At 42.0% G+C, this 8,483-nt stretch overlaps 1 pseudogene; it reads right to left on the reverse strand.

Annotated features, from left to right (window-relative positions):
• Positions 1-4,920: 4,920 nt before the first annotated feature.
• Positions 4,921-5,861, reverse strand: LOC148188988 (uncharacterized; annotated as a pseudogene).
• Positions 5,862-8,483: the final 2,622 nt, after the last annotated feature.

Raw genomic sequence — 8,483 nt, forward strand, 5'->3', positions numbered from 1 at the left:
GGGAGGAGAGCGTGGATACAAGCAGTTGAAATGAGTTTCCTCTGTAGGGTGTCTGGGCTCAGCCTTAGAGATAGGTTGAGGAGCTCAGACATCCGGGAGGAGCTCTAAGTAGAGCTGCTGCTCCTTTTGCGTCAGAAGGGGCCAGTTGAGTTGGTTCGGGCATCTGATCAGGATTCCTTCTGGGCACCTCCTACTGGAGGTGTTCCAGGCACGTCCAACTGGTAGGAGGCCCCGTGGTCAAACCAGAACGAGCTGGAGGGATTACATATCTCGTCTGGTCTGGGAACGCTTCGGGGTCCCCCAGGAGGAGCTGTAAACCATTGCTGGGGAGAGGGACGTCTGAATTCGTCTAATTTCAAAGACATACTGTACTTTGACGTTTTCATGAATTTTCTTCTTACATATCATAGTATGACATTTTATTGATATTTTAAATGACATACTATACTATGTTATCATCATATAATATGGTATGACATTTTTATGACTTTTTGAAAGACATACTATAATATAATTTTCTTAATGACATGCTATTCTATAACATTTTTAAAAGTAAGTAAGGGCATGCTGTACTATGACAATTTTATGATATCTTTTCACCACATATTTTATGAAATGGTTTATGTTAGATCAGCGCTGCTAAGGTTTATTGTTTGATTTTCACTGTTTTTTTTTTGGGGGGGGGGGCTCCATTTTTACTGTACAGGATGCAGTGTGACACCCATTTCCTGTTTAAAGTCTCTTGCTATTAGAGCTAAACTGGACATTAAAATATTTTTTTCTGAAAACACACTGGGGGGATAATTAGGCAGTGCAGCAACAGAATTTTCTAAATTACTGCAGTTCAGCTACCTGCATTGTTTTGATGTAACATGGGTTAAAAGCCTAAGTGTAGAGCCTATGAACCAGGACTGAGCCTATGACAGGCCTCACCCAATTCAGCACCTGTGTGTGTGTGTGTCAAGTCAAGTCAAGTCAGTTTTATTTATATAGCCCATTATCACAAAACATGGTTTGCCTCAGAGGGCTTTACAGTGTACGACATCCCTCTGCCCTTAGACCCTCACATCACCCAAGGAAAAACTCCCCAAAAAGAACCCCTGTAACGGGGAAAAAAAAGAGGAAGAAACCTCAGGAAGAGCGGTAGAGGATAGTGAGGGATCCCTCTTCCAGGACGGACAGACGAGCAATAGATGTCATAAATAGCAAATGAAATACAATCATGGCAAAAAAGGAAAGAGAAAGAGAGACGGCAATAATAGAAACAGATGTATGTCATATTACAATAATGGTAGGTGTGAAATTAGTAATTGCTCTCTATGATGATGTTGATAGAGATGATAACAGTCTCATGCATATGTGAAAGGGAGTTGTCCAAAGGCAAGATCACAGCATCGGCGCAACCAGGACCAGACCACAATCAGGGCGAGCGGGGGGCACAGTATCAGTACAGCCACAGCACGAGCACAACCAAAGGCAGGGTCGCTGCATCAGCACAGCTATCACCACGGTCAGGCACAGTCAAGGTTACGGCCAGGATCCAGGGAAACTAGGAAACAAGGGAGCAGGAACGCTCCCGAGAGGTAACAGGATTAGGGTAGTGCAGTTCAACAGACCCAGGCTCTGTAATCGCGAGCCCCAGGTAGTGAGAGTACCACATGACTATCACAGAGCTAAGCTAGCTTGCAAATGGCAATGCAGTAAACAGACATGCATGATTCTCCGATGGCGGCATTGAGAGAAGGAAAAGGAGCTCAGTGTATCAGAGGCAGTCCCCCGGCAGGTTAAACCTATGTCAGTCTAACTATGGGCTGGTCCAGGCAGCCTGAGCCAGCCCTAATTATAAGCTTTATCAAAGAGGACGGTCTTAAGTCTACCTTTAAAAGTTGAAACGGTGTCTGCCTCCCTGACCAAAAATGGAAGATGTTTCCATAGGAGAGGAGCATGGTAACTGAAGGCTCTGGTTCCTAACCTACTTTTGGAAACTTTGGGAACCACAAGTAACCCTGCATTTTCAGAGTGCAGCGATCTTGAGGGTTGCTAAGGAACTATGAGCTGTGACAGATAGGATGGAGCCTGATCATTTAGAGCTTTGTAAGTAAGGAGGAGGATTTTAAATTCAATCCTGGATTTTACAGGGAGCCAGTGCAAAGAAGCTAAAACAGGAGAAATATGATCCCTTTTCTTGGTTCCCATTAAAACACGAGCAGCAGCGTTCTGCACCAGTTGGAGAGACCTAAGAGATTTGTTTGGGCAACCAAATAATAGTAGAGTTACAGTAATCCAGCCTAGAGGTGACAAATGCATGTACTAATTTTTCAGCATCTGTTTGGGACAGGATATGTCTAATTTTTGCGATGTTACGCAAGTGAGAGAAAGCCGTCCTTGAAGTTTGTTTTATATGGGAGGCAAAGGATAAATCCTGGTCAAATAAAACTCCGAGGTTCCTTACAGTTGTGCTAGAGGCCAAGGTAATGCCATCTAGAGAAATTACATTGTTGGAAAAGGAGCTTCTGAGGTGTTTTGGGCCAAGAACAATACCTTCAGTTTTGTCTGAATTCAACATCAGGAAATTACGGCTCATCCAAGCTTTTACATCTTAAGACGTGTTTGAAGTCTAGATAGCTGATCAGTTTCATCTGGTTTCATAGATAGATATAATTGCGTATCATCAGCATAACAATGGAAATTTAAGGAATGTTTTCTAATTATGTTGCCTAGAGGAAGCATATATAAAGTGAAAAGGATTGGTCCAAGCACCGAACCTTGCGGCACTCCAAAGCAGACCTTTGTATGTGCAGAGGGTTGATCATTGATATGAACAAATTGGGAACGATCTGATAAGTATGACTTAAACCAGGTTAGTGCTGTTCCTTTAAGGCCAATTGAGGTTTCAAGTCTGTGCAGCAAGATTTGATGGTCAATGGTGTCAAATGCAGCACTGAGATCTAATAGGATTAAAACAGAGACCAGACCTGTGTCAGAAGCGATAAATAAGTTGTTATTAATTTTTACTAGTGCCGTCTCTGTGCTATGATGAACTCTGAAGCCTGACTGAAAGTCCTCGAATAAACTGTTGTCTTGGAGAAAGTCACAGATGATGAGCAACCACTCTCTCAAGGATTTTAGAAATAAAGGGGAGATTAGATATCGGTCTATAGTTAGCTAAAATCTCAGGATCGAGAGTGGGCTTTTTTTAGAAGAGGTTTAATGACAGCTACTTTAAAAGACTGGGGTACATAACCTGTTAACAAAGACGCGTTGATTATATATAATAAAAAGTTGTCTAATAAGGGCAAAACTTCCTTAAGGAGCTTAGTTGGGATGGGGTCTAGCAGGCATGTTGATGGCTTAGGTGCAGAAACCAAAGTATAGAATTGATGAAGATCAATGGGGGAGAAATGGTCTAGATAAATTTCGGGCCTTGCTGCCATATCCAGGCTATCTGAGTTCCGGGGTCAGGTCAGTTGAGGGTAAGAGGTGATGGATTTTGTCTCGAATAGTTATGATTTTATTATTAAAGAAATTCATAAAGTCGTCACTGCTTAGGGCCGAAGGAATACAAGGCTCTATGGAACTGTGACTCTGAGTCAACCTGGCTACAGTGTTGAAAAGAAACCTGGGATTGTTTTTGTTTTCCTCAATTAATGATGAATAATAGTTTGCACTGGCATGGTGGAGGGCCTTCTTATAGAGTTTAAGACTGTCCAGCCAGACTAAACGGGACTCTTCCAGTTTGGTCGAACGCCAATGTCTTTCAAATTTTCGCGATGTTTGTTTCAATTTGTGAATCTGGAGGTTAAACCATGGGGCTAATTTTCTTTGTTTCATTATTTTCTTCTTGAAGGGTGCAACAGTGTCGAGAGCTGATCACAGTGAGCCAGTAGCATTATCGATGAGACAATTTGAGAATGACTTAAGATAGTAGTAGTGTGCTCAGTTGTTGTAAGACATGGTAATGATGTCAAAGCAGAAGGAATTAGTTTCTTAAATTTAGCCACTGCTGAATCAGATAGACATCTAGAAGAGTAGCTCTTACTGAGAGGCTTGTAGTTGAGTAATAAAAAAATAAAAGTTATCAAATAATGGTCTGACAGAGCAGGAATCTCAGGAAAGACTAATAAATCTGCAATATCAATGCCGTATGCAAGGACTAAATCGAGGGTGTGATTGTAGCGGTGGGTGGGTTTATGTACACACTGACTGAAGCCTATTGAATCCAAAAGTGTGGAGAAAGCAGAACTAAGGCTGTCACTATCAACATCCATGTGAATGTTAAAATCCCCTACGATAATAATTTTGTCTGATTTGAGCACTAAACTTGATATAAGCTCAGAGAATTCAGATAGAAATTCAGAGTCTGGGCCGGGGGCGCGGTACACTTTGACAAATAGAATTGGCTGTAGAGTTTTCCAGGATGGGTGAGAAAGACTAAGGAAAAGGCTTTCAAATGAATTATAGTTTAACTTGGCCTTAGTGTGAATTGCTAAGCTTGAATCAAAAATAGCAGCGACTCCCCCTCCTCGGCCAGTGTCCCGCGCAACGTGACTATTTATATGACCAGGAGGAGTGGATTCATTCAGGCTAACGTACTCTTCAGGACAGATCCAGGTCTCAGTGAGGCAGAATAAATCAATTTGGTTATCCAATATTAAATCAGTGACTAAATGAGCCTTGGTTGATAAGGATCTAACGTTCAAGAGTCCGCATTTAATTCTCCTGTTATGATGCTGTATGACAGGAGATGAGACTTTCATGTACAACTCCCCTTTTGTTTATTTTAGCATTAAACAAATGAAGTGGTCGGAGGACAGACACTGTTTTTATAACATTTAGATTATGGGTGTGTGACTGTACTAGAGGAAGCTCAGAGAAGCGTGTAAGACTGCGACTCTGAAACCTGGTCCCAACTCTGGTTTGTCATGGCTTTGGGCCTCTAATAAAATTTCTTAGATTCCTAGAGAGAAGAGTGGCTCCATCCAAAGTGGGATGGATGCCGTCCCTCCGGATAAGACCAGGTTTCCCCCAAAAGGAATTCCAATTATTAAAAAAGCCCACATCATTTGCTGGACACCACCACGACAACCAGCGGTTGAGTGCTGACATGTGGCTAAACATGTCATCACTGGTCACATTGGGGAGGGGTCCAGAGAAGATTACGGTGTCCAACATTGTCTTGGCGTACTCACACACCGACTCTATGTTAATTTTAGTGACCTCCGATTGACGTAACCAGGTGTCATTGCTGCCAACGTGAATAACAATCTTACTGTATTTACGTTTAGCCTTAGCCAGCAGCTTCAAATTTGATTCGACATTGCCCGCTCTGGCCCCAGGGATACATTTGACTGGTGTCACTAACTTCACGTTTCACAAAATAGAGCTACCAATGACCAGGGTTGTGTCCTTGGTCGGTGTGTGGTTGAGAGGGGCATACTTATTTGAAACGTGAAGGAGGGGTGGGTGGTGTACCGTGGGCTTCGGCTTCCTATGCTTCACTCGGACAGTCACCCAGCCTCCCGGCTGCACGGGGGCTGCCGGGGGACGGCTAGCAGAGGTTATGCTATGTCGGTCCGCACCGGCTACAGGGGGCTCGCTAACTATCGCAACTACAGAGGGATTATCCATGGTGCGGAGCCGCGCTTCCAGATCACTAAGCCTCGTCTCCAGCGCAGCAAATAAACTACATTTGTTATAGGTACCACTATCACTGAAGGAGGCAGAGGGGTAACTAAACATCTGACACACTGAGCAGGAGAGAGCAGAAGAGGGAGAGGAGCAGAGAGAAGCCATCGCTAACCAAAGCTAATGCTAACGAAGCTAACCGGCTAACAGTGAGAGAGCGGTTGTGAATACACAGGAAAAACCGCTGAGAGGAGGAGACAGCTGTGAGTGATTAAGTAAAACTTATGTGAGTTTTCAGTCACAGACAGATAAAAGCAGCCGAAGTCAGGAACAAGTTTGAGGATTAGCTGAGAATCGCTCATAGGAGCAGCTCAGAGACGCTACCAGAGACACAGACAAGATACACCTGAAGTGATGTAACACGCTTACCCGCAGTACGTTAGCACGTCAGCAAGGCTGTAAAAAGCCTTCAGTTAAGTGGGACAGTGTGTGTGTGTGTGTGCGTGTTTGTTTGGGTCAGGCAAGGGCACAAGAAAAAATCTTTGCACCAGGGCTAATCACAATTATGTTGCTCTGCTGGTTAAAGCAATCAGATTGTAATCTGTCTGTTGTGCTTATTGCTTCCATTTCCACTTCGCATTTTTGATATCAGATGCTGCAGATATCTGATCTGAGTAAAACACAAAGTGGCAAAATGTAAATGAGGTGTTAATGGCCTCATTGTGGATATAAAGCATGATTGCTGTCTTCCAATAAATAGTTCTGAAGCTCAAAAAATGATAAGCGAGCTCCAGCTTTTGTATCAATTTATGGGCCAAGTGTTCCCTCCTGGTGCCTGTAATCATGTGAAGATGCAGTCATGTTGAGGCAGAGGGCCCTTTACCAGGCATCAAAGTCCTACAAATGCCTTCCCCACTGGCAAAATAAGCCGTCTCATTAGTTAAATAAGTTGCGAGCATATTGATTAGAGGCTTTTAATTTACCTCACCTCTCTGACTGAGCAGAGAGGGCCTAAAGGAAGGTGAGTGAGGCAGGCTGAGTTCAAAGCATAGAAACCACAGATTAGAGAAAGAGCCTTAAACACAAAGTACAGCTGAGGCTGATGGGAGTGTAATTAGTCTTGCAGGTATATAAGCCAACACCTTGGACACATTAATCTTGACTTGATGGTGCCTGTAACACCTGCCAGCGTAATAACAAAAAAAAAAAAAAATCTGCAGCTTTTAATGTAATAATCCAACAAACGTAATAGCAGTTGCCTGCTACAAACGTTATACAAAATTCCCTGAAGTATAACTACTTACTATTACATTTGCAGGGATTTGTTATGATTGTTGGAAGGCGGTGGAGCTTTCAAAGCTGTATACCCAGAAATGTTATATAAAAATGAAAAATTATCTTTGTGGTCATTAGGTGGGTTTCCATTAACCCTCAAACTGTAAATTTAAATTACGAATATTAAATATGCCTTATGGAAACACATCAATTCAAAAAGAAACTCCCATTTATGCAAAAAATGTTTTTACATGAGGTGGTATTACAGGCAATTTGAAAAGAACATATTTCACAAAATTGTATTCAAAACACTTATTTTGGCTTTCCTCTGTCACATGATGCATGTGCTTGTTGGTAGGAACTGGCTCCCTCGGTCATGATGCAGCAGGAGCTAAGTGTTACTGAATCTCAGAATGCTTCAAAAGTTGAGCAGATCATCCGGAAGTTTTGAATCGACAATTTCTGTGAACTCAACTGTAAATAATGACAGCGAGTGTGGTGGCTGCAATAGAAATAAAGCTGCTGATGTTTTGAATATCCATCATCATGCTTCTTGGAATGTTATCACCAGAGGAACAGTTACAGAACATGTAAATGCAGTCATCTCACGATTGTGTTTTATTGACATTTCGAAAATATCGTTTTGCACAAATCTGTTATTAAAAACTAACCTATTGTTGTTTGTTTATTTACCTATACAACTGATAATGGGTTTGAGTCAGCTCATTAGCAAATTTCACAGGTTTGTGCAAAATGGGTTAAAATGTAAGTTATAAATAACTTACAGAAAGTGTGTGCAATATAGGCTGTGAATTAACAAGTCCACCTTCAACCTTCTATATTATTATTTTATTATTATTATTATTATTATTATTTTGCCAAAGCAAATCGCCTCTTGTAATAAAGATTTCTCTGCAGCACGTACATGTGTATTTCACTTGCCTCCCTGTTCAGCACCAAGGGCAGCGCACAAACAGGTCAAAGGCTGAGACTCGGACAGGCTGAAAAGTCTCTTTTCTCGCATTCAGTTCAAGTTTGGATGCGTGCGGGTCTTAAAAAAACCCTGACCTGTGCATCACCACTTTTGACATAGTGTAGTCTTGTAAAGGTTCTTGACTGTTTAGACTGATCAAGTGTTGATGTAATTAAACCCCATTGTATCACCTCTACTTTATTAACTTTTTGCTGACAATTACCATAAATGCTTGTACAAAATCCACTGAATGTATTTCAGAACATGACAGTCTACCTGTTTGCTTTATACAAGACAGAATTGTCAAGCCTTCCACTCTCAACAATTTATGTGGAGCAAGTGGATTTAATTTATTTTTTTTTATTTTTAATAATTTTTTTTGGCTTTTGCCTTTATTTGAGGACAGGACAGATATAGCGTGAAAGGAGGAGCAAGAGTGTGGATGACATTCAGCAAAAGGCCGAGGCTGGAATCAAACCCCTGGCCACTGCAGCGAGTACACAGCCTCTGTACATGGGCGCCTGCCCGACCAACTGAGCTACTGGGTGCTCCATGGAGCAAGGGGATTTGATTTTCCTGCACCAGTCACTAGAGACCAACATATCAAATG

The sequence above is a fragment of the Plectropomus leopardus genome, chromosome 8 (assembly GCF_026936395.1).
Source record: "Plectropomus leopardus strain MGB_pleo_1.0 chromosome 8, ASM2693639v1, whole genome shotgun sequence".
NCBI classification, from domain to species: domain Eukaryota; kingdom Metazoa; phylum Chordata; class Actinopteri; order Perciformes; family Serranidae; genus Plectropomus; species Plectropomus leopardus.